This window comes from Pseudophryne corroboree, unplaced genomic scaffold (assembly GCF_028390025.1).
Source record: "Pseudophryne corroboree isolate aPseCor3 unplaced genomic scaffold, aPseCor3.hap2 scaffold_2330, whole genome shotgun sequence".
NCBI lineage: Eukaryota > Metazoa > Chordata > Amphibia > Anura > Myobatrachidae > Pseudophryne > Pseudophryne corroboree.
The window spans coordinates 23,564-47,937 of NW_026968983.1; the positions used below are offsets into that span (position 1 = coordinate 23,564).

General features: G+C 44.8%; 13 non-coding genes across 13 annotated transcripts; 9 read left to right on the forward strand and 4 right to left on the reverse strand.

Annotated features, from left to right (window-relative positions):
- Positions 1-7,279: 7,279 nt before the first annotated feature.
- Positions 7,280-7,443, reverse strand: LOC135010364 (U1 spliceosomal RNA). Its single transcript, XR_010209764.1, has one exon. It is a non-coding gene; the product is annotated as a U1 spliceosomal RNA (small nuclear RNA).
- Positions 7,444-7,587: 144 nt separating this feature from the next.
- LOC135010360 (U5 spliceosomal RNA) lies at positions 7,588-7,703 on the forward strand. Its single transcript, XR_010209760.1, has one exon. It is a non-coding gene; the product is annotated as a U5 spliceosomal RNA (small nuclear RNA).
- A 270-nt stretch (positions 7,704-7,973) lies between these two features.
- On the forward strand, positions 7,974-8,089 carry LOC135010366 (U5 spliceosomal RNA). Its single transcript, XR_010209766.1, has one exon. It is a non-coding gene; the product is annotated as a U5 spliceosomal RNA (small nuclear RNA).
- Positions 8,090-10,566: 2,477 nt separating this feature from the next.
- Positions 10,567-10,682, forward strand: LOC135010363 (U5 spliceosomal RNA). Its single transcript, XR_010209763.1, has one exon. It is a non-coding gene; the product is annotated as a U5 spliceosomal RNA (small nuclear RNA).
- Positions 10,683-10,957: 275 nt separating this feature from the next.
- On the forward strand, positions 10,958-11,073 carry LOC135010365 (U5 spliceosomal RNA). Its single transcript, XR_010209765.1, has one exon. It is a non-coding gene; the product is annotated as a U5 spliceosomal RNA (small nuclear RNA).
- A 275-nt stretch (positions 11,074-11,348) lies between these two features.
- On the forward strand, positions 11,349-11,461 carry LOC135010369 (U5 spliceosomal RNA). The gene has a single exon (XR_010209769.1). It is a non-coding gene; the product is annotated as a U5 spliceosomal RNA (small nuclear RNA).
- A 3,834-nt stretch (positions 11,462-15,295) lies between these two features.
- On the reverse strand, positions 15,296-15,459 carry LOC135010370 (U1 spliceosomal RNA). The gene has a single exon (XR_010209770.1). It is a non-coding gene; the product is annotated as a U1 spliceosomal RNA (small nuclear RNA).
- A 144-nt stretch (positions 15,460-15,603) lies between these two features.
- Positions 15,604-15,719, forward strand: LOC135010361 (U5 spliceosomal RNA). The gene has a single exon (XR_010209761.1). It is a non-coding gene; the product is annotated as a U5 spliceosomal RNA (small nuclear RNA).
- A 270-nt stretch (positions 15,720-15,989) lies between these two features.
- LOC135010367 (U5 spliceosomal RNA) lies at positions 15,990-16,106 on the forward strand. Its single transcript, XR_010209767.1, has one exon. It is a non-coding gene; the product is annotated as a U5 spliceosomal RNA (small nuclear RNA).
- Positions 16,107-16,392: 286 nt separating this feature from the next.
- LOC135010368 (U5 spliceosomal RNA) lies at positions 16,393-16,509 on the forward strand. The gene has a single exon (XR_010209768.1). It is a non-coding gene; the product is annotated as a U5 spliceosomal RNA (small nuclear RNA).
- A 286-nt stretch (positions 16,510-16,795) lies between these two features.
- Positions 16,796-16,911, forward strand: LOC135010362 (U5 spliceosomal RNA). The gene has a single exon (XR_010209762.1). It is a non-coding gene; the product is annotated as a U5 spliceosomal RNA (small nuclear RNA).
- Positions 16,912-23,284: 6,373 nt separating this feature from the next.
- Positions 23,285-23,448, reverse strand: LOC135010353 (U1 spliceosomal RNA). Its single transcript, XR_010209755.1, has one exon. It is a non-coding gene; the product is annotated as a U1 spliceosomal RNA (small nuclear RNA).
- A 671-nt stretch (positions 23,449-24,119) lies between these two features.
- On the reverse strand, positions 24,120-24,282 carry LOC135010358 (U1 spliceosomal RNA). The gene has a single exon (XR_010209759.1). It is a non-coding gene; the product is annotated as a U1 spliceosomal RNA (small nuclear RNA).
- Positions 24,283-24,374: the final 92 nt, after the last annotated feature.

Consider the following 24,374-nt stretch of genomic DNA (forward strand, 5'->3'; position numbering starts at 1 on the left):
GAAAACAAGGTGATATCTAATTAGCACACAGGTAAGGAATTAAGAAAATCTTTATTTAAGGGTAAAGATGTTTCTCACAAAATCATTGCCCCAATGCATCATTGAAATTCAAGCTGGAAAGATGATTTTAATATATCACTTGTACATTTTGTATTGCTCTTCTGGTGACAATGTAGTTTGTTTTTGTCAATTACCATTTTAATAATAGGGTAAAGAAAATTAAGTGGATTTTTGAAAGAAAACAATACTGTCAATATACTATTAAAACAAATTAAAATGGTAAAAGTTATTGTACTTTAAGTAAAAATAAAAGCTAAAATATCAATCCCAGTTTTGGATTACTTTAATGAACAAAAAAAAAATGCATATAGCAAAGGATAGTTTCAATCTGCCTACCTCTGGGTTATGGGCCCAGCATGCTTCCATTGCAGTACTCTGCTGCACATGTAAGTGCAAGAGATCCTGAAGCACTCACTCATCATGCGAAAGTACCAATGTGTTTCTTCATTGGTTGCTGGAAGAAACATCTTACAAAAACTCTCCAGATTATTGACTTTTTAAAGTTTTTCTAGGAAACGTTCTAGATGAATGCTTATTAGTCTTTGTCAGTATATTCTTTTTGCAAAGTGTCTCTGTGGCGCAATCGGTTAGTGTGTTCAGCTATTAATCAAAAGGTTGGTGGTTCAATCCCACCCAGGGACGTAATTGACCTTGTGATCAGATTTTGGTGATATTTAAGTAGACAAGTCAAAATTTCAAAAACCCCTGTTATGGTGTAGGGTACCTGGCCTTCTCTGATGTAATCAGAGTTAGATTTGATTCAGTGATTTTATAAAAACAGCTAGGAAGCACAATTTAGCAGTGGTTTGCAGAGAAAAAGAAATATGCTGGCAAAAAAATCCAATTGAGTGATTAAACAGCTCTTCATTTTCTGGCTTTATTTTTATGCTAACAAATTTGTTCTCTGAAAAGTGTCCACAAAGCCAAGTATCTGATTAACATCTTTGTAGGGATGGTTTTTCACCTATTACTAAATTAAACTTGCTTCATTGGAAAGGCAGCAAGATGCATCCTCATTTCAATATCTACTGAAATAATACAGGTTGACACCAGGAAACATTAACGCCACTGCATCCTTGCTGCTTTCTCATGTGGAAGTCTGTTTAATGTGAAAACAAGGTGATATCTAATTAGCACACAGGTAAGGAATTAAGAAAATCTTTATTTAAGGGTGAAGATGTTTCTCACAAAATCGTTGCCCCAATGCATCATTGAAATTCAAGCTGGAAAGATGATTTTAATATATCACTTGTACATTTTGTATTGCTCTTCTGGTGACAATGTAGTTTGTTTTTGTCAATTACCATTTTAATAATAGGGTAAAGAAAATTAAGTGGATTTTTGAAAGAAAACAATACTGTCAATATACTATTAAAACAAATTAAAATGGTAAAAGTTATTGTACTTTAAGTAAAAATAAAAGAGCAAAAATATCAATCCCAGTTTTGGATTACTTTAATTAACAAAAAAAAATGCATATAGCAGAGGATAGTTTCAATCTGCCTACCTCTGGGTTATGGGCCCAGCATGCTTCCATTGCAGTACTCTGCTGCACATGTAAGTGCAAGAGATCCTGAAGCACTCACTCATCATGGGAAAGTACCAATGCGTTTCTTCATTGGTTGATGGAAGAAACATCTTACAAAATCTCTCCAGATTATTGACTTTTTAAAGTTTTCTAGGAATTGTTCTAGATGAATGCTTATTAGCCTTTGTCAGTATGTACGTTTGCAAAGTGTCTCTGTGGTGCAATCGGTTAGTGTGTTTGGTTATTAACCAAAGGGTTGGTGGTTCAATCCCACCCAGGGATGTTATTGACCTTGTCATCAGATTTTGGTGATCTTTAAGTAGACAAGTCAAAATTTCAAACCCCGTCTTATGGTGTAGGGTACCTGGCCTACTCTGATGTAATCAGAGTTAGATTTGATTAAGTGATTTTATCAAAAAACAGCTAGGAAGCACAATTTAGCAGTGGGTTGCAGAGAAAATGAAATATGCTGGCAGAAAAATCCAATTGAGTGATTAAACAGCTCTTCATTTTCTGGCTTTATTTTTATGCTAACAAATTTGTTCTCTGAAAAGTGTCCACAAAGCCAAGTATCGGATTAACATCTTTGTAGGGATGGTTTTTCACCTATTACTAAATTAAACTTGCTTCATTGGAAAGGCAGCAAGATGCATCCTCATTTCAATATCTACTGAAATAATACAGGTTGACACCAGGAAACATTAACGCCACTGCATCCTTGCTGCTTTCTCATGTGGAAGTCTGTTTAATGTGAAAACAAGGTGATATCTAATTAGCACACAGGTAAGGAATTAAGAAAATCTTTATTTAAGGGTGAAGATGTTTCTCACAAAATCGTTGCCCCAATGCATCATTGAAATTCAAGCTGGAAAGATGATTTTAATATATCACTTGTACATTTTGTATTGCTCTTCTGGTGACAATGTAGTTTGTTTTTGTCAATTACCATTTTAATAATCGGGTAAAGAAAATTAAGTGGATTTTTGAAAGAAAACAATACTGTCAATATACTATTAAAACATATTAAAATGGTAAAAGTTATTGTACTTTAAGTAAAAATAAAAGAGAAAAAATATCAATCCCAGTTTTGGATTACTTTAATTAACAAAAAAAAAATGCATATAGCAGAGGATAGTTTCAATCTGCCTACCTCTGGGTTATGAACCCAGCATGCTTTCATTACAGTACTCTGCTGCACATGTAAGTGCAAGAGATCTTGAAGCACTCACTCATCATGGGAAAGTAACAATGTGTTTCTTCGTTGGTTGATGGAAGAAACATCTTACAAAAACTCTCCAGATTATTGACTTTTAAAAGTTTTTCTAGGAAACGTTCTAGATGAATGCTTATTAGCCTTTGTCAGTATGGACTTTTGCAAAGTGTCTCTGTGGCGCAATTGGTTAGTGTGATTGGTTATTAACCAAAGGGTTGGTGGTTCAATCCCACCCAGGGATGTAATTGACCTTGTTATCAGATTTTGGTGATCTTTAAGTAGACAAGTCAAAATTTCAAAAACCCCTGTTATGGTGTAGGGTACCTGGCCTTCTCTGATGTAATCAGAGTTAGATTTGATTCAGTGATTTTATAAAAACAGCTAGGAAGCACAATTTAGCAGTGGTTTGCAGAGAAAAAGAAATATGCTGGCAAAAAAATCCAATTGAGTGATTAAACAGCTCTTCATTTTCTGGCTTTATTTTTATGCTAACAAATTTGTTCTCTGAAAAGTGTCCACAAAGCCAAGTATCTGATTAACATCTTTGTAGGGATGGTTTTTCACCTATTACTAAATTAAACTTGCTTCATTGGAAAGGCAGCAAGATGCATCCTCATTTCAATATCTACTGAAATAATACAGGTTGACACCAGGAAACATTAACGCCACTGCATCCTTGCCGATGATAACCTCAAGTTGGGTCATTCGGTGCTGCAGAGTCGTACGCACTCTTCCACCCGTTCAAGAGCTTTGGTATAACCCCATGGTTCTTAATGTGACCCCAGCATCCTCTAGGTCGTATGAGAAAATAGGATTTTAATACCTACCGGTAAATCCTTTTCTCTTAGTCTGTAGAGGATGCTGGGCACCCGTCCCAGTCCATACTGTGTCTGCAGTTATTACTTGTGGTTATACACATGTTGTGTTATGGTTCTGGTCAGCTTTTTGCTGCAATTGTTCATGCCGTTGGCTTGTGTTCTGTTGAATGCCACGTTCTGCGGCATGCTTAAGGTGTGAGCTGGTAAGATGCTCACCTTAGTTTAACAATAAATCCTTTCCTCGAAATGTCCGTCTCCCTGGGCACAGTTCCTATAACTGGAGTCTGGAGGAGGGGCATAGAGGGAGGAGCCAGTTCACACCCTTTGATAGTCTTAAAGTGCCCATGTCTCTTGCGGATCCCGTCTATACCCCATGGTTCTTAATGTGACCCCAGCATCCTCTACGGACTAAGAGAAAAGGATGCCCTTGCGCACTATCCTGACTTCTCCTCCCGTCTGCTTACTTTGTGCCTTCCAACGCACAATGCGAACTACAGGTGGTGCTGCAGGGCCCACACCCTTTTACTTGCCTTACAGAACAGCTCTGGAGCTGTTACAGTGCCCAGCTGCTGCAAGAAATCAGCTTGAATGCTTCAGGGGATGGGGCATGGCCAACATGAGCCCCACACCAAAGGAGGGTGTGGGTGTTTAATGAGAACTAGGGGTCATCCAAGCACTGCAAAAGGCCGCCATGCCCTGCACGCCCCTTTTCTCTTTTCATATGCAGATGAGGGTTCCAGCCAACTTTGGCCCACTGCTTGGATAACATCACTGTATGCAAATCCGTCTGCTGCAGACCTTCCCCCAGGAATGCTTGTACTTGATGTTGCATATGGTTTGATATTTGATGGTGCTTCAGTATTAGGCAGCCTTCCGCCCTCCCATGTTCATCTGAAAAGATGTGGTCTCCCTGCAGTTGTTGTCCCCAGACGAGAGTTCCCTTGTGCTTCCTCAGTTGAATCTCCTTAACTTGACGGGGGAGGGGCTGCCCGAGCAGCCACCCTCCCCAGCCCTATCCCAACTCATACTTATTTTGCATATGAGATCTCTTGATCATGAAGATTGTTCTCACAGGGTGAGGTTCATCCATTATATTTTAAAATAGGAAGGTACAAATTACATATTTGAATTGCATTTATGTGCTGGATTGAAATGTCCCGTCCCCCCCCCTTCCATTCTCAATTGTGCCCGTCAGCAGCTATTCTAAGGTTGCTGCCAATGGGTGTGACACATTAATTTCTTCTGTGGGGTACACTGGACTCCACAAGGATTCACATTGGGGTGTAGAGTAGGATCTTGATCTGAGGCACCAACCGGCTCAAAGCTTTTGACTGTTCCCAAGATGCTCAGTGCATTCTCCTCTATAACCCCGCTTCCATGAACAGGGAGCTCAGTTTGTAGTTGGTGCCTTCAGTAGCAGGCCACTTAACAGGGGCCTGCCTCAGGCAGCCTATTCTTAGCTATAAATTTTGACAAGAAAAGAAGAACTTGTTTTATGAGAATCTACAAGGGCTGCAGCAGGATAGGTCTAATAGACATCTTTACTGCAGCTTCATCACTCCCAGCGGCGCTGTATACTCCCATGCCCTGGTTGCTGGGTCACTGCAGCGGAGGCTCCGGTTTCATCCTAAGGTCAGTCACACACACACCACCCTTCCGGATCACGAGGCCGCTGATGAAGGGGAGCGTGGCCGTAGGGGGTGGACCGTGTGCGCACTGGCGTGGACACTGATTACTGGGCAGCCGCTCCACTAGCCACCAGGTACAGTTAAGGAGCACAGGTCTGGGGGTTTTTCTCCTATATTAACCCAATTTTGTACTGCCCGCAGCGCATTGTGATAGGTAATAGGGCCTGATTCAGGTTGGATTGCAATCACAATAAGCGATCCAACTGCAAAAATTGCTAAGAGCATACGCATGTGCCTGCATTTTCTGTGGCACCCCGCAGAGAATGCGATCGCCTCTGCCTGTCAATCGGGGCGGGGGGGGGGGGATAGGTGGGTCAGCAACACTCCATTTCCAAGTCAGGGATGGAGCGGTGCGGGGGCAAGGCTTCAAAATGGGGTCTGCAACGGAGGAGACACAGGGGGCGTGGTCACAGCGGCTGTATGACATCACATTCAGCCGCTGTGATCACAAAAATGGTGGCGGCTTCCTGCGCGCACATACAGTCTGCACCAGCAGGAGGCTACATCATTTTTTATGATCACGCTGAACTGCAGTGCGACTGCAATTACAGCATGGACAAGAAGGGAGGCGTCATGCTGGGTGGCCATGCCCTTTCACTGTGCAGGAGCCAGCACCGCTCACACACTAGTCCCCGGGTGCAGCCCCCAACCCCCGGGACACCCGGAGCAACAAAATGTAGATTCAGGCCACCAGGCCACGCCCCTACCTATGAAACCATGCCTCCTTTTTACCATTGCGCTGCTTATCTGCGCGCACTGCATTACAATCTCCCTCGCCACCTCTCTGGGTGTCACCAGTGATAGTGACACCTCTGCCATGCTTGTAGCAGCTGGTCCTAAGATCTACGCCTCAAGCCCTGAGTGTTTGCCCTTGTGACTTGTTGATCATCATAGCGAAGCAGATGCTTACAGAAAACTGCAGGGGCTTAGATTGAAAATAAAAAAATTGATAGGTATAAGGTAGAGAGGAGCGGGTTCGGTTCTCCGAGAACCGAATTCCCCACGAACTCCACGTTGTTTACACTGGTCCGAGGCAGGCTCGGTTGTTCCCGCCTGACTCGGAAAACCTGAAAAAGGGAAAATGTCATCATCCCGCTGTCGGATTCTCGCGAGATTCGGATTCCATATAAAGAGCTGCGCGTTGCCGCCATTTTTACTCGTGCATTGAAGATAGAGCGGAATGGACGTGGCTATGTTCTCTCAGTGGAAATCTCAATATCAGTGCTCAGTATCAGTGGTTACTTATTGCTGCTCAGTAATACTAGTAGTGTGTCTCTCCTGCTCAGTGTCAGTTCTCAGTAGTATCCTCATCAGTGCTCAGTATCACTGCTCATTGTCTTGTGCTGCATTGTGGTGCTCAGCATACTACAGTACATTACTAATAGTCCAGTGCTGCATCTTGCTGCTCAGTGTCAGTTCTAGTATCCTCATCAGTGCTCACTATCACTCTTCATTGCATTTTGGTTTTCTGTATACTACAGTAACATAGTAATATAGTAACATATAGTAACATAGTTTTTGAGGTTGAATAGAGGCAAATTGCCCATCGTGTTCAACCTGTTTTAAGTTGTGATGATTCTACATACTTGCTGAATAATGTTTTATGACTAGTTAGCTACTATAACTCATGTTACCCCCGGATTAACCATGTTGATATTTTAAGTATTATAACCTTGGATAGCTTTTTCATTCAGAAATGTATCCATTCCTTTTTTAAATCCAATTACAGAGTCCACCATTACCACCTTCCCTGGCAGGGAATTCCACATCCTGATTGCCCTAACAGTGAAGATCATAGTATCTCACCTGGCAGGTAAGTAGGAGTTGGGCTAGAGCTGTGGAGGATTGCTGCTCGGGCACCCCCTGTCAAGTGAAGGAGATCCAACTGAGGCAGCACAAGGGAACTCTCGAAAGAAGAACAAGGCTAGAGGAAGATCTGAGACAAAGAAATCTGACTTTTACCAGAGCTGACCAGAGGAAAGCACAAACACAGTCCCCCACTACCACAAATAATGCAGTCGAGTTTCCCACATTTGGGGAAATCACAGGGGTCAGCATACCCAGAATGCAATGAATGAACCTCACCCTGGGAGAACAATCTTCATGACCATGGTATCTCCTATGCAAAATAAGTATGATTTGGGATAGGGCTGGGGAGGGCCGCTGCTCAGGCACATCTCTGTCAAGTAAAGGAGATTCAACTGAGGCAGCACAAGGGAACTCTCATCTGGGGACAACAACTGCAGGGAGAACACATATTTTCAGATGAAAATCTTGGTCATGCTCTGGTTTCTCTTCAGAACGAACAAATCTTTCGCCTTTTACTAAAGATTTCCGTGGAGAGGAGCAAAACTGAGTTTTACCTCAATTTTTGCATGCCCCATCTTTTTGGGGTTTCTTTTATCGGTTTAAAGATAGAATGAGTGTGCTTTAATGAAAGCTCATTTGCATAGAAATGACAGTAAATGTTTGTTTCTTTTCAAACAGAACTTTCTTGACCATGCTACTTGCTTGAAAGATCTGGGAGCACATGGAATACAGTACAAACCATGCTTATAGCAAGGAGAAGCCAGGTGAGAAATCTGCTTTCTTTCAAATTGGGCGCTCACTTTGATCTGAATGAGGACTGCTGGCATGGCACTCAGGCGACAGGTGGAATCTTGGTCATGCTCTGGTTTCTCTTCAGAACTAACAAATATTTCGCCTTTTATTAAAGATTTCCGTGGAGAGGAGCAAAACTGAGTTTTATCTCAATTTTTGCATGCCCCATATTATTGGGGTTTCTTTTATCAGTTTAAAGACAGAACGAGTGTGCTTTCTTGTTAGCTTTAATGTAAGTTTATTTGTATAACAATGACAGTAAATGTCTGTTTCTTTTCAAGCAGAACTTTCTTGACCATACTAATTGCTTGAAAGATCTGGGAGCACATGGAAAAGAGTACAAACCATGCTTATAGCAAGGGGAAGCCTGGTGAGAAATCTGCTTTCTTTCTTTCAAATTGGGTGCTCACTTTGAGCTGAATGAGGACTGCTGGCATCAGGGCTGGCTCTAGGCATGTTCGAATAGAGCGGCCGCGCAGGGCGCCACCCTTAATGGGCGCCTCGCGCTGGCGCCGCCATATTCGATGCTGGAGCCGGCCCTGTGTGTGTGCTGCTGCAGCATTTGGCGGTCGCGCTGTGTATGCGCGCTGCGCGGCGCCGGTATCTAACGTCAGACGCCGGCGCCGCGCATAGCCCGCCTGCACAAGTGGCCGCCCACCCGCCCGCCAGCCCGGACCCAGGCTCAGGCTCACTCGCCCGGCCTCCCGCCCGCCCGCCAGCGCTCCCACACAGGCGGACAGCAGTACTCCTCCCCAGCGCCGCAGGTATTTTTTTTTGGGGGGGGGGGGAGATCCGCACTGTGGGGGCATTTCTGGCACACAGGGGGCATTTTTGGTTATGTGGGGGCATTTCTGGCACTGTGGGGGCATTTCTGGCTCTGTGGGGGGCATTTCTGGCACTGTGGGGGCATTTCTGGCACTGTGGGGGCATTGCATATCTGGCTCTGTGGGGGCATATTTGGCACTGTGGGGACATATCTGGCCCTGTGGGGGCATATCAGGCACTGTGGGGACATTTCTGGCACTGTGGGGGCATTTCTGGCACTGTGTGGGCATTTCTGGCACTGTGGGGGCATTTCTGGCACTGTGGGGGCATTTATCTGGCTCTGTGGGGGCATTTATCTGGCTCTGTGGGGGCATTTATCTGGCTCTGTGGGGGCATTTATCTGGCACTGTGGGGGCATTTCTGGCACTGTGGGGGCATTTCTGGCACTGTGGGGACATATCAGGCACTGTGGGGGCATATCTGGCACTGTGGGGGCATATCTGGCACTGTGGGGGCATATCTGGCACTGTGGGGGCATTTCTGGCACTGTGGGGGCATTTCTGGCACTGTGGGGGCATTTATCTGGCTCTGTGGGGGCATTTATCTGGCACTGTGGGGGCATTTATCTGGCACTGGGGGCATTTATCTGGCACTGTGGGGGCATTTCTGGCACCGTGGGGGCATATCTGGCACTGTGGGGGCATATCTGGCACTGTGGGGACATATCTGGCACTGTGGGGGCATTTATCTGGCTCTGTGGGGGCATTTATGTATCAGGCACCGTGGGGGCATTTATGTATCAGGCACCGTGGGGGCATTTATGTATCATGCACCGTGGGGGCATTTATGTATCATGCACCGTGGGGGCATTTATGTATCAGGCACCGTGGGGACATTTATGTATCTGGCACCGTGGGGGCATTTATGTATCTGGCACCGTGGGGGCATTTATGTATCTGGCACCGTGGGGGCATTTATGTATCAGGCACCGTGGGGGCATTTATGTATCTGGCACCGTGGGGGCATTTATGTATCTGGCACCGTGGGGGCATTTATGTATCTGGCACCGTGGGGGCATTTCTTGCACTGTGGGGGCATTTCTTGCACTGTGGGGACATTTCTTGCACTGTGGGGGCATATCTTGCACTGTGAGGGCATTAATGTATGTGGCACTGTGGGGGCATATCTGCGCTGTGGGGGCATTTATCCATCTGGAACTGTGTGGCCATTTATGTAGCTGGCACTGCTGGGGGGCATGTCACGTGTAGCTGGCACTGCTGGGGGGCATGTCATGTGTAGCTGGCACTGCTGGGGGGCATATCATGTAGTGTTCCCGCTAGGCGTCTGTGGCTGGGCAGTGTGTCTCAGTGCTCTACCTGGCGCAATGTGTCTAACGTGCTCTTATAGGAGGTTCTACCTGGTGCAATGTGTATTAGCTGCACTACTGTGTGGTGTAATGTGAATTGCCACTATAATGTGGCTACGCACCTTCCCCACGAAGTAACTCCCCTAAATTTTTGCTGCGCGCCTTCGGCGCGCACTGTCCATGCTTTAGCGTGTGGAAATGGGAACAACAAGCATTACAGTATGTACATCATTTTGCCCACCTAACTTAAAAATGTGCCCTCCCTGTGATCAGCAACCTGCCCTAAAAAGTGAACACTAGCACGTGTAGCTGGCACTGCTGGAGGGCATGTCATGTGTAGCTGGCACTGCTGGGGGACGAGACCACGCCCACTTTTTCAAGAGGCCACGCCCACTTTTCCAAGGGCGCGCGCGCCTTCGGCGCGCGCATGGGGGGGGGCACTTTTACATTTTCTCGCTCAGGGTGCTAGTAGGCCTGGAGCCGGCCCTGGCTGGCATGGCACTCAGGCGACAGGTGGAATCTTGGTCATGCTCTGGTTTCTCTTCAGAACGAACAAATCTTTCGCCTTTTACTAAAGATTTCCGTGGAGAGGAGCAAAACTGAGTTTTATCTCAAATTTTGCATGCCCCATCTTATTGGGGTTTTATTTTATCGGTTTAAAGATAGAACGAGTGTGCTTTAATGTAAGCTCATTTGCATAGAAATGACAGTAAATGTTTGTTTCTTTTCAAACAGAACTTTCTTGACTATACTAATTGCTTGAAAGATCTGGGAACACATGGAAAAAAATACAAACCATGTTTATAGCTAGGGGAAGCCTGGTGAGAAATCTGCTTTCTTTCTTTCAAATTGGGTGCTCACTTTGAGCTGAATAAGAACTGCTGGCATGGCACTCAGGCGACAGGTGGAATCTTGGTCATGCTCTGGTTTCTCTTCAGAACGAACAAATCTTTCGCCTTTTACTAAAGATTTCCGTGGAGAGGAGCAAAACTGAGTTTTATCTCATTTTTTCCTTGCCCCATCTTATTGGGGTTTTATTTTATCTGTTTAAAGATAGAACGAGTGTGCTTTAATGTAAGCTCATTTGCATAGAAATTACAGTAAATGTTTGTTTCTTTTCAAACAGAACTTTCTTGACCACACTAATTGCTTGAAAGATCAGGGAGCACATGGAAAAGAGTACAAACCATGTTTATAGCAGGGGTAAGCCTGGTGAGAAATCTGCTTTCTTTCATTCAAATTGGGTGCTCACTTTCAGCTGAATGAGAACTGCTGGCATGGCACTCAGGCGACAGGTGGAATCTTGGTCATGCTCTGGTTTCTCTTCAGAACTAACAAATATTTCGCCTTTTATTAAAGATTTCCGTGGAGAGGAGCAAAACTGAGTTTTATCTCAATTTTTGCATGCCCCATATCATACCTCCCAACTGTCCCGATTTTCGCGGGACAGTCCCGTTTTTTGGGGGCTGTCCCACCTGCGGGCCGCAGTGTCCCGCGGTGGGGAGGACAGTTGGGAGGCTCTGTCTGTCGCTGCCCTGCTTAGCAGAGCAGCGGTGAATAGACGCTGTGCGCATGCGCACAGCGTCTATTCACTGAAGTCAGAGGGAGAGGTGGCATGCCAGCGGCTCACAGAGCGCTGGGCATGCCCCCTCAGTGCCGAAAACGGGGGCGTGACTCGCGATCGCGGGTCCTCCCGCGAAGTCACACCCCCTTTTACTTAGGCCACGCTGCAATTGTTCATGCCGTTGGCTTGTGTTCTGTTGAATGCCACGTTCTGCGGCATGCTTAAGGTGTGAGCTGGTAAGATGCTCACCTTAGTTTAACAATAAATCCTTTCCTCGAAATGTCCGTCTCCCTGGGCACAGTTCCTATAACTGGAGTCTGGAGGAGGGGCATAGAGGGAGGAGCCAGTTCACACCCTTTGATAGTCTTAAAGTGCCCATGTCTCTTGCGGATCCCGTCTATACCCCATGGTTCTTAATGTGACCCCAGCATCCTCTACGGACTAAGAGAAAAGGATGCCCTTGCGCACTATCCTGACTTCTCCTCCCGTCTGCTTACTTTGTGCCTTCCAACGCACAATGCGAACTACAGGTGGTGCTGCAGGGCCCACACCCTTTTACTTGCCTTACAGAACAGCTCTGGAGCTGTTACAGTGCCCAGCTGCTGCAAGAAATCAGCTTGAATGCTTCAGGGGATGGGGCATGGCCAACATGAGCCCCACACCAAAGGAGGGTGGGGGTGTTTAATGAGAACTAGGGGTCATCCAAGCACTGCAAAAGGCCGCCATGCCCTGCACGCCCCTTTTCTCTTTTCATATGCAGATGAGGGTTCCAGCCAACTTTGGCCCACTGCTTGGATAACATCACTGTATGCAAATCCGTCTGCTGCAGACCTTCCCCCAGGAATGCTTGTACTAGATGTTGCATATGGTTTGATATTTGATGGTGCTTCAGTATTAGGCAGCCTTCCGCCCTCCCATGTTCATCTGAAAAGATGTGGTCTCCCTGCAGTTGTTGTCCCCAGACGAGAGTTCCCTTGTGCTTCCTCAGTTGAATCTCCTTAACTTGACGGGGGAGGGGCTGCCAGAGCAGACACCCTCCCCAGCCCTATCCCAACTCATACTTATTTTGCATATGAGATTTCTTGATCATGAAGATTGTTCTCACAGGGTGAGGTTCATCCATTATATTTTAAAATAGGAAGGTACAAATTACATATTTGAATTGCATTTATGTGCTGGATTCAAATGTCCCCCCCCCCCTTCCATTCTCAATTGTGCCCGTCAGCAGCTATTCTAAGGTTGCTGCCAATGGGTGTGACACATTAATTTCTTCTGTGGGGTACACTGGACTCCACAAGGATTCACATTGGGGTGTAGAGTAGGATCTTGATCTGAGGCACCAACCGGCTCAAAGCTTTTGACTGTTCCCAAGATGCTCAGTGCATTCTCCTCTATAACCCCGCTTCCATGAACAGGGAGCTCAGTTTGTAGTTGGTGCCTTCAGTAGCAGGCCACTTAACAGGGGCCTGCCTCAGGCAGCCTATTCTTAGCTATAAATTTTGACAAGAAAAGAAGAACTTGTTTTATGAGAATCTACAAGGGCTGCAGCAGGCTAGGTCTAATAGACATCTTTACTGCAGCTTCATCACTCCCAGCGACGCTGTATACTCCCGTGCCCTGGTTGCTGGGTCACTGCAGCGGAGGCTCCGGTTTCATCCTAAGGTCAGTCACACACACACCACCCTTCCGGATCACGAGGCCGCTGTTGAAGGGGAGCGTGGCCGTAGGGGGTGGACCGTGTGCGCACTGGCGTGGACACTGATTACTGGGCAGCCGCTCCACTAGCCACCAGGTACAGTTAAGGAGCACAGGTCTGGGGGTTTTTCTCCTATATTAACCCAATTTTGTACTGCCCGCAGCGCATTGTGATAGGTAATAGGGCCTGATTCAGGTTGGATTGCAATCACAATAAGCGATCCAACTGCAAAAATTGCTAAGAGCATACGCATGTGCCTGCATTTTCTGCGGCACCCCGCAGAGAATGCGATCGCCTCTGCCTGTCAATCGGGGCGGGGGGGGGGGGGGGATAGGTGGGTCAGCAACACTCCATTTCCAAGTGAGGGATGGAGCGGTGCGGGTGCAAGGCTTCAAAATGGGGTCTGCAATGGAGGAGACACAGGGGGCGTGGTCACAGCGGCTGTATGACATCACATTCAGCCGCTGTGATCACAAAAATGGTGGCGGCTTCCTGCGCGCACATACAGTCTGCACCAGCAGGAGGCTACACCATTTTTTATGATCACGCTGAACTGCAGTGCGACTGCAATTACAGCATGGTCAAGAAGGGAGGCGTCATGCTGGGTGGCCATGCCTTTTCACTGTGCAGGAGCCAGCACCGCTCACACACTAGTCCCCGGGTGCAGTCCCCAACCCCCGGGACACCCGGAGCAACAAAATGTAGATTCAGGCCACCAGGCCACGTCCCTACCTATGAAACCATGCCTCCTTTTTACCATTGCGCTGCTTATCTGCGCGCACTGCATTACAATCTCCCTCGCCACCTCTCTGGGTGTCACCAGTAATAGTGACACCTCTGCCATGCTTGTAGCAGCTGGTCCTAAGATCTACGCCTCAAGCCCTGAGTGTTTGCCCTTGTGACTTGTTGATCATCATAGCGAAGCAGATGCTTACAGAAAACTGCAGGGGCTTAGATTGAAAATAAAAAAATTGATGGGTATAAGGTAGAGAGGAGCGGGTTCGGTTCTCCGAGAACCGAATTCCCCACGAACTCCACGTGGTTTACACTGGTCCGAGGCAGGCTCGGTTGTTCCCGCCTGACTCGGAAAACCTGAACAAGGGAAAATGTCATCATCCCGCTGTCGGATTCTCGCGAGATTCGGATTCCATATAAAGAGCTGCGCGTTGCCGCCATTTTTACTCGTGCATTGAAGAGAGAGCGGAATGGACGTGGCTATGTTCTCTCAGTGGAAATCTCAATAGCAGTGCTCAGTATCAGTGGTTACTTATTGCTGCTCAGTAATACTAGTAGTGTGTCTCTCCTGCTCAGTGTCAGTTCTCAGTAGTATCCTCATCAGTGCTCAGATCACTGCTCATTGTCTTGTGCTGCATTGTGGTGCTCAGCATACTACAGTACATTACTAATAGTCCAGTGCTGCATCTTGCTGCTCAGTGTCAGTTCTAGTATCCTCATCAGTGCTCACTATCACTGTTCATTGCATTTTGGTTTTCTGTATACTACAGTAACATAGTAATATAGTAACATATAGTAACATAGTTTTTGAGGTTGAATAGAGGCAAATTGCCCATCGTGTTCAACCTGTTTTAAGTTGTGATGATTCTACATACTTGCTGAATAATGTTTTATGACTAGTTAGCTACTATAACTCATGTTACCCCCGGATTAACCATGTTGATATTTTAAGTATTATAACCTTGGATAGCTTTTTCATTCAGAAATGTATCCATTCCTTTTTTAAATCCAATTACAGAGTCCGCCATTACCACCTTCCCTGGCAGGGAATTCCACATCCTGATTGCCCTAACAGTGAAGATCATAGTATCTCACCTGGCAGGTAAGTAGGAGTTGGGCTAGAGCTGTGGAGGATTGCTGCTCGGGCACCCCCTGTCAAGTGAAGGAGATCCAACTGAGGCAGCACAAGGGAACTCTCGAAAGAAGAACAAGGCTAGAGGAAGATCTGAGACAAATAAATCTGACTTTTACCAGAGCTGACCAGAGGAAAGCACAAACACAGTCCCCCACTACCACAAATAATGCAGTCGAGTTTCCCACATTTGGGGAAATCACAGGGGTCAGCATACCCAGAATGCAATGAATGAACCTCACCCTGGGAGAACAATCTTCATGACCATGGTATCTCCTATGCAAAATAAGTATGATTTGGGATAGGGCTGGGGAGGGCCGCTGCTCAGGCACATCTCTGTCAAGTAAAGGAGATTCAACTGAGGCAGCACAAGGGAACTCTCATCTGGGGACAACAACTGCAGGGAGAACACATATTTTCAGATGAAAATCTTGGTCATGCTCTGGTTTCTCTTCAGAACGAACAAATCTTTCGCCTTTTACTAAAGATTTCCGTGGAGAGGAGCAAAACTGAGTTTTACCTCAATTTTTGCATGCCCCATCTTTTTGGGGTTTCTTTTATCGGTTTAAAGATAGAATGAGTGTGCTTTAATGAAAGCTCATTTGCATAGAAATTACAGTAAATGTTTGTTTCTTTTCAAACAGAACTTTCTTGACCATGCTACTTGCTTGAAAGATCTGGGAGCACATGGAATACAGTACAAACCATGCTTATAGCAAGGAGAAGCCAGGTGAGAAATCTGCTTTCTTTCAAATTGGGCGCTCACTTTGATCTGAATGAGGACTGCTGGCATGGCACTCAGGCGACAGGTGGAATCTTGGTCATGCTCTGGTTTCTCTTCAGAATGAACAAATCTTTCGCCTTTTATTAAAGATTATCCGTGGAGAGGAGCAAAACTGAGTTTTATCTCAATTTTTGCATGCCCCATATTATTGGGGTTTCTTTTATCAGTTTAAAGACAGAACGAGTGAGCTTTCTTGTTGGCTTTAATGTAAGTTTATTTGTATAACAATGACAGTAAATGTCTGTTTCTTTTCAAGCAGAACTTTCTTGACCATACTAATTGCTTGAAAGATCTGGGAGCACATGGAAAAGAGTACAAACCATGCTTATAGCAAGGGGAAGCCTGGTGAGAAATCTGCTTTCTTTCTTTCATATTGGGTGCTCACTTTGAGCTGAATGAGGACTGCTGGCATGGCACTCAGGCGACAGGTGGAATCTTGGTCATGCTCTGGTTTCTCTTCAGAATGAACAAATCTTTCGCCTTTTATTAAAGATTATCCGTGGAGAGGAGCAAAACTGAGTTTTATCTCAATTTTTGCATGCCCCATATTATTGGGGTTTCTTTTATCAGTTTAAAGACAGAACGAGTGAGCTTTCTTGTTGGCTTTAATGTAAGTTTATTTGTATAACAATGACAGTAAATGTCTGTTTCTTTTCAAGCAGAACTTTCTTGACCATACTAATTGCTTGAAAGATCTGGGAGCACATGGAAAAGAGTACAAACCATGCTTATAGCAAGGGGAAGCCTGGTGAGAAATCTGCTTTCTTTCTTTCATATTGGGTGCTCACTTTGAGCTGAATGAGGACTGCTGGCATGGCACTCAGGCGACAGGTGGAATCTTGGTCATGCTCTGGTTTCTCTTCAGAACGAACAAATCTTTCGCCTTTTACTAAAGATTTCCGTGGAGAGGAGCAAAACTGAGTTTTATCTAAATTTTTGCATGCCCCATATTATTGGGGTTTCTTTTATCTGTTTAAAGACAGAACGAGTGTGCTTTCTTGTTAGCTTTAATGTAAGTTGCCATAGATGCAGTGAAACACGCGTGTAGGGCACGGCGTGTCCTCGTGTATTTGACTCATGTGAAATGTTATAAAACAAAAATATATGATTATGATGTTAGCTGTTAGTCTCCACTAATAGGGAATAGAAGCTGAGCTATAAGAAAGGAATACACTAGATATGATGTCACTTAGCAATTACAATGTCTAAAGTGCATACAGATAGCTACTAATAACTCTTGATAAGAAAGTATATCAGTGTGGGTATATTTATATGATGGGATATTGGGACTAGTGAATATATATCACTCCTGCTGTCCAGATTGGCAATAACCAGACAATTATGATAAGAGTAGAGATGTCACATGGGCTGCTATAGATATTAATTTAATGCTGTATGTGTCATTTGTTACAAATGGATACATTTTCTATGAGTCAGCCTAGCAGCTGCATGTTCTAACAGAACACTATCCTCACACAGAATCTGCTAACCTTGAGATAACTAAATGACAGTGTGTAACAGTCTCTTTACTATAAGACTGTTACAAAGTAATATATATATTTGAAGTCAGTCTAGCAGCTGTGTGTTCCAGCAGTTTATAAGACAAAGAAAATCTCCTATTGTGGAATCTAGACACATGGGACTGCTGGCCTGTGTCATACTATTTCTATGTAATACCAGTAACATGTATATAACTGTTACATAATTGTTACAAATGGATAAATCTTTGAGTCAGCCTAGCAGCTGCATGTCCTAACAGGACACCATAAATCCTTTACAGTGTAACAAATTGATTGGTAACACTTAAAGGCTGGAGAGCAGTTATATGCCTTACTAGCATACTCAATATACCACATTATTACACCAGTTACCACGATTATTGACAGCGCATTTGATATATTATATTACCCTCACACTGAGTCTGTTTACCTTTAGATAACTAAGTGACCGAATATGTAACAGTTTCTCTATCATAAGACTGTTACAAAGTGAGATAGATATATTTGGAAGTCAGTCAAACAGCTGTGTGTTTCAGCGGTTTATAAGAAAATTCCTCATTGTGGAATCTGGACCACTAAGGGTTATTATATATATAGCACATGGAATTGCCACATCTCCCTATATGATAATTTCATTACACTGTAACATAATAAGAATTAACTCTTTAACAGTGTAAATAGAGAGTAATGAATCTCTGACACATGGAATATATTATTTCTTAGATGAATTGGATAAACCATTATGACAGACACTTTGCTTCCTAATAAGAATTGAGGTGGCTATACCTCTAAGGAAAGCATTATTGCCTACGCCTAGATCAGATTAAATAAGATCTGGCTGAATATATGAAGGAAGGTTGCTATTTATATGAGAATTGGAATTGCTATATTCCTTAAGGCAACCCCACCGATTGATATATGTTGTCAATTAAGTATATCTGAACGGCTATATCTGGACCAGATTTAATAAGATCTGGCTGATTATATGAAGGAGGGCTGCTATTTATATTGGAATTGCCATATTCCTTAAGGCAACCGCACCTGTTGGTATATCTCGCCAATTAACTATATCTAAACAGCTAAATTAAAGCTATTCATCATTTTTTTAGTTTGGATATTAATAAATATGATCTTTCCATGATGCATAGAGATTTCCCTATCAAGTGATTCCTTATCCGATATAGAAAGCTATCCCCCTATGGTATTGAATTTAGGAATATAGTCTTAGGGGACACAGAGAAATAAGTGATCCCCATCTACCTAAGCACCCCACAAATTGGAGGTTAGCTTACCGGTTATACTCAATCACCCCCACAAATTCGCCAATGGGGATGGCTTCCCGGGAGGTAACCCCTATTGAGTGAAGGGAGTATATAGGATACGACCCAGTGGTACCTGACGACATAGATACTAACAGCTATTTAATAACATTACGCTAGAAAGTGATTATTAGCAACATATATATCTATATAAACAACCCCGCCAGGGTTGTGCCTTCAAAAATAATCACACACGGACACGCTTTTTAAACCTTTTTTTCACATCTCTTTATTCTTCTTATGCACATGTATGTTAGTTCTGTGATTTTAACCTTTATGTTTCACTGCAGTTTGGGATAATAATATTAATATTTATCCAATTTTAATACATACTTAATAAAGGTTATATTTTATGATTCATTCATTCTGTCCAGTGCGTCAACAGTGCAGATTTCTTCTTGTTTTTTCTCCCAAATTCTATAACAATGACAGTAAATGTTGTTACTTTTCAAACAGAACTTTCTTGACCATGCTACTTGCTTGAAAGATCTGGGAGCACATGGAAAACAGTACAAACCATGCAGTATCACAAGAGCCTTTATTTGATCTTTCATGAAGATAGAGCAGAATTGAGGACACGTCAACAATTTCTGCCGAAGGTGGTTCATCTTTCCACATGGTGCCTTTGGCCACTGACACCTTCGTTGAGTCAAAGTCTCTGGCTGTGGTCAGAACTTTGAAAATTTATGTCACCAGAACGGTTCAGATTAGGAAAACAGAGGCTCTGTTTGTCCTGTATGCTCCCAACAGGATTGGGTGTCCTGCTTCCATGTAGACCATTATGCGCTGGATCTGTGGTAAGATTCAGCATGCTCATTCCACGGCAGGATTGCCGTTACTGAAATAGGTGAAGACCCATTCTACTAGAAAGGTGGGTTCATCCTGGGCAGCTGGTCGGGGAGTCTCGGCATTGCAATTTTGCCGAGCAGCTATTTAGTAAACACTTTTGCTAAGTTTTACAAGTTTGATACCTTGGCTGATGATAACCTCAAGTTGGGTCATTCGGTGCTGCAGAGTCGTACGCACTCTCCCACCCGTTCAAGAGCTTTGGTATAACCCCATGGTTCTTAATGTGACCCCAGCATCCTCTAGGTCGTATGAGAAAATAGGATTTTAATACCTACCGGTAAATCCTTTTCTCTTAGTCCGTAGAGGATGCTGGGCACCCGTCCCAGTCCATACTGTGTCTGCAGTTATTACTTGTGGTTATACACATGTTGTGTTATGGTTCTGGTCAGCTTTTTGCTGCAATTGTTCATGCCGTTGGCTTGTGTTCTGTTGAATGCCACGTTCTGCGGCATGCTTAAGGTGTGAGCTGGTAAGATGCTCACCTTAGTTTAACAATAAATCCTTTCCTCGAAATGTCCGTCTCCCTGGGCTCAGTTCCTATAACTGGAGTCTGGAGGAGGGGCATAGAGGGAGGAGCCAGTTCACACCCTTTGAAAGTCTTAAAGTGCCCATGTCTCTTGCGGATCCCGTCTATACCCCATGGTTCTTAATGTGACCCCAGCATCCTCTACGGACTAAGAGAAAAGGATGCCCTTGCGCACTATCCTGACTTCTCCTCCCGTCTGCTTACTTTGTGCCTTCCAACGCACAATGCGAACTACAGGTGGTGCTGCAGGGCCCACACCCTTTTACTTGCCTTACAGAACAGCTCTGGAGCTGTTACAGTGCCCAGCTGCTGCAAGAAATCAGCTTGAATGCTTCAGGGGATGGGGCATGGCCAACATGAGCCCCACACCAAAGGAGGGTGGGGGTGTTTAATGCGAACTAGGGGTCATCCAAGCACCGCAAAAGGCCGCCATGCCCTGCATGCCCCTTTTCTCTTTTCATATGCAGATGAGGGTTCCAGCCAACTTTGGTCCACTGCTTGGATGACATCACCGTATGCAAATCCGTCTTCTGCAGACCTTCCCCCTGGAATGCTTGTACTAGTTGTTGCATATGGTTTGATATTTGATGGTGCTTCAATATTAGGCAGCCTTCCACCCTCCCATGTTCATCTGAACAGATGTGGTCTCCCTGCAGTTGTTGTCCCCAGACGAGAGTTCCCTTGTGCTGGGTGTCACCAGTGATAGTGACACCTCTGCCATGCTTGTAGCAGCTGGTCCTAAGATCTACGCCTCAAGCCCTGAGTGTTTGCCCTTGTGACTTGTTGATCATCATAGCGAAGCAGATGCTTACAGAAAACTGCAGGGGCTTAGATTGAAAATAAAAAAATTGATGGGTATAAGGTAGAGAGGAGCGGGTTCGGTTCTCCGAGAACCGAATTCCCGACGAACTCCACGTGGTTTACACTGGTCCGAGGCAGGCTCGGTTGTTCCCGCCTGACTCGGAAAACCTGAACAAGGGAAAATGTCATCATCCCGCTGTCGGATTCTCGCGAGATTCGGATTCCATATAAAGAGCTGCGCGTTGCCGCCATTTTTACTCGTGCATTGAAGAGAGAGCGGAGAGGACGTGGCTATGTTCTCTCAGTGGAAATCTCAATATCAGTGCTCAGTATCAGTGGTTACTTATTGCTGCTCAGTAATACTAGTAGTGTGTCTCTCCTGCTCAGTGTCAGTTCTCAGTAGTATCCTCATCAGTGCTCAGTATCACTGCTCATTGTCTTGTGCTGCATTGTGGTGCTCAGCATACTACAGTACATTACTAATAGTCCAGTGCTGCATCTTGCTGCTCAGTGTCAGTTCTAGTATCCTCATCAGTGCTCACTATCACTCAGAGCCGGCCCTAACCAATATGATGCCCTAGGCAAGATTTTGGCTAGTGCCCCCTAGCACCACTGCTGGTTCTGCCTCTGACCTTGCACTTCTTTCCCGGAACCATCACCCCTCAGCCATAGCAGTCCTTATTTTGGTGTTTGTACCCCCTATATTTTAAATAGGAACAGTTCGCACATTTGGCGCACAGCCCAAAAAGGAGTGTGTTTTTGCTGGCAAGGGGCATGGCCACACAATAGTAACCCAATTCCAAATACGCCACACAGTACTGCACTTTATTCACATTTGATCATGCGATAGTTTCCATAATTCATATTACATCCCACAGTAGTATCACTTTACCTTATAAACGTTACTCCTCACAGTAGAGCCCCTTATTCACATTACATCACACTGAATTGCTCCTTATTCACATTACACTACACCCTATTGCTCTTTATTCACATTAGACGACACAGTAGTGCCCTTTCTATACGCAACACCACATAGAAGAGCACCTTAAACACATAATTCCACACAGTAATGCCCCTAACACATATAAGACACATTATTAATGTCCTTCTAAACATAATGTGCTTACACATTATGACAACCTTTATTAATGCCCTTTTACACATTTTGTCCCTTACACATATGCCGCACATTATTAATGCCCTAATACACATAATGACACACATAGTGCCCCCTGCACATTTGCTGCACATTGTTAGTGCCCCTATACACATAATGACACATACAGTAGTACCCTGTTACACATACAGTATGCCACACATTATTAATGCCCTTAAACACATAATGACACACATAGTGCCCCTTATACATATGTTGCACATTATTAATGCATTTTTACATGACACACATAATGCTCCTTACACATATTCCGAACACTACTGCACAACCAACCCACTCACATGCACACAGCACACACACTGCCGCTAACACTGTGACCTCTGCTTGGATACAGATGTGTCCTCATAAATATTGCCTCAGTGCTAACGTTGGGCAAATTTTTTAATGAAAATGCATCTTGTTTGCATTGTTATGTGGCTAGGATGCACAAGCAGCTTCTGCTGATTAAAATTATATACAGCATGCCTTTATACTGTGTGAGACTGTGGCTGTATCTGCATATGAAATGCTACACACAGAATATAGGCATGCCGCATATCATTTTAATCAGCAGAAGCTGCTGATGCCCCTGGGCATATCAAATGCCCTAGGCAATTGCCTAGTTTGCCTATAGCTATGGCCGGCTCTGCTATCACTGCTCATTACATTGTGGTGTTCTGTATACTACAGTAACATAGTAATATAGTAACATATAGTAACATAGTTTTTGAGGTTGAATAGAGGCAAATTGCCCATCGTGTTCAACCTGTTTTAAGTTGTGATGATTCTACATACTTGCTGAATAATGTCTTATGACTAGTTAACTACTATAACTCATGTTACCCCCGGATTAACCATGTTGATATTTTAAGTATTATAACCTTGGATAGCTTTTTCATTCAGAAATGTATCCATTCCTTTTTTAAATCCAATTACAGAGTCCGCCATTACCACCTTCCCTGGCAGGGAATTCCACATCCTGATTGCCCTAACAGTGAAGATCATAGTATCTCACCTGGCAGGTAAGTAGGAGTTGGGCTAGAGCTGTGGAGGATTGCTGCTCGGGCACCCCCTGTCAAGTGAAGGAGATCCAACTGAGGCAGCACAAGGGAACTCTCGAAAGAAGAACAAGGCTAGAGGAAGATCTGAGACAAAGAAATCTGACTTTTACCAGAGCTGACCAGAGGAAAGCACAAACACAGTCCCCCACTACCACAAATAATGCAGTCGAGTTTCCCACATTTGGGGAAATCACAGGGGTCAGCATACCCAGAGTGCAATGAATGAACCTCACCCTGGGAGAACAATCTTCATGACCATGGTATCTCCTATGCAAAATAAGTATGATTTGGGATAGGGCTGGGGAGGGCCGCTGCTCAGGCACATCTCTGTCAAGTAAAGGAGATTCAACTGAGGCAACACAAGGGAACTCTCATCTGGGGACAACAACTGCAGGGAGAACACATATTTTCAGATGAACATGGGAGGGCAGAAGGCTGCCTAATACTGAAGCACCCCCAAACAACAAACCAAATGCAACTACTAGTGCAAGCATTCCTGGGGGAAGGCCTGCAGCAGATGGATTTGCATATGGTGATGTCATCCAAGCAGTGGGTCAAAGTTGGCTTCAACCCTCGTCTGCATATGAAAATAAAAATGGGGTGTGCAGGGCATGGCGGCCTTTTGCGGCGCTTGGATGACCCCTAGTTCGCATTAAACACCTCCACCTTCCTTCGGTGTGGGGCTCATGTTGGCTATGCCCCAGCCCCTGAAGCATTCAAGCTGATTTCTTGCAGCAGCTGGGCACTGTAACAGCTCCAGAGCTGCTCTGTAAAGCAAGTAAAAGGGTGTGGGCCCTGCAGCACTACCTGTAGTTTGCATTGTGCTTTGGAAGGCACAAAGTAAGCAGACGGGAGAAGTCAGGATAGTGCACAAGGGCATAGAAGGGAGCGGCTCAAGAAAAGAGAAGTGGAAACAGACAGCAAACTAGGCTGGAGAGAGACCTGAGACAAAGAGATCTGAATTATACGAGAGCCGACCAGAGGAAACACAAATTATGTAATCAAGTGTCCCACATTTGGGGAAATCGTAGGAGCAGCACACCCAGAGTGCATTGGGTGAGCCTTGCCCTGGGAGAAGCACCTTCCTGATCATAGTATCTCACCTGGCAGGTAAGTAGGAGTTGGGCTAGAGCTGGGGAGGGTCGCTGTTCGGGCACCCCCCTGTCAAGTGAAGGAGCTCCAACTGAGGCAGCACAAGGAAACTCTCGAA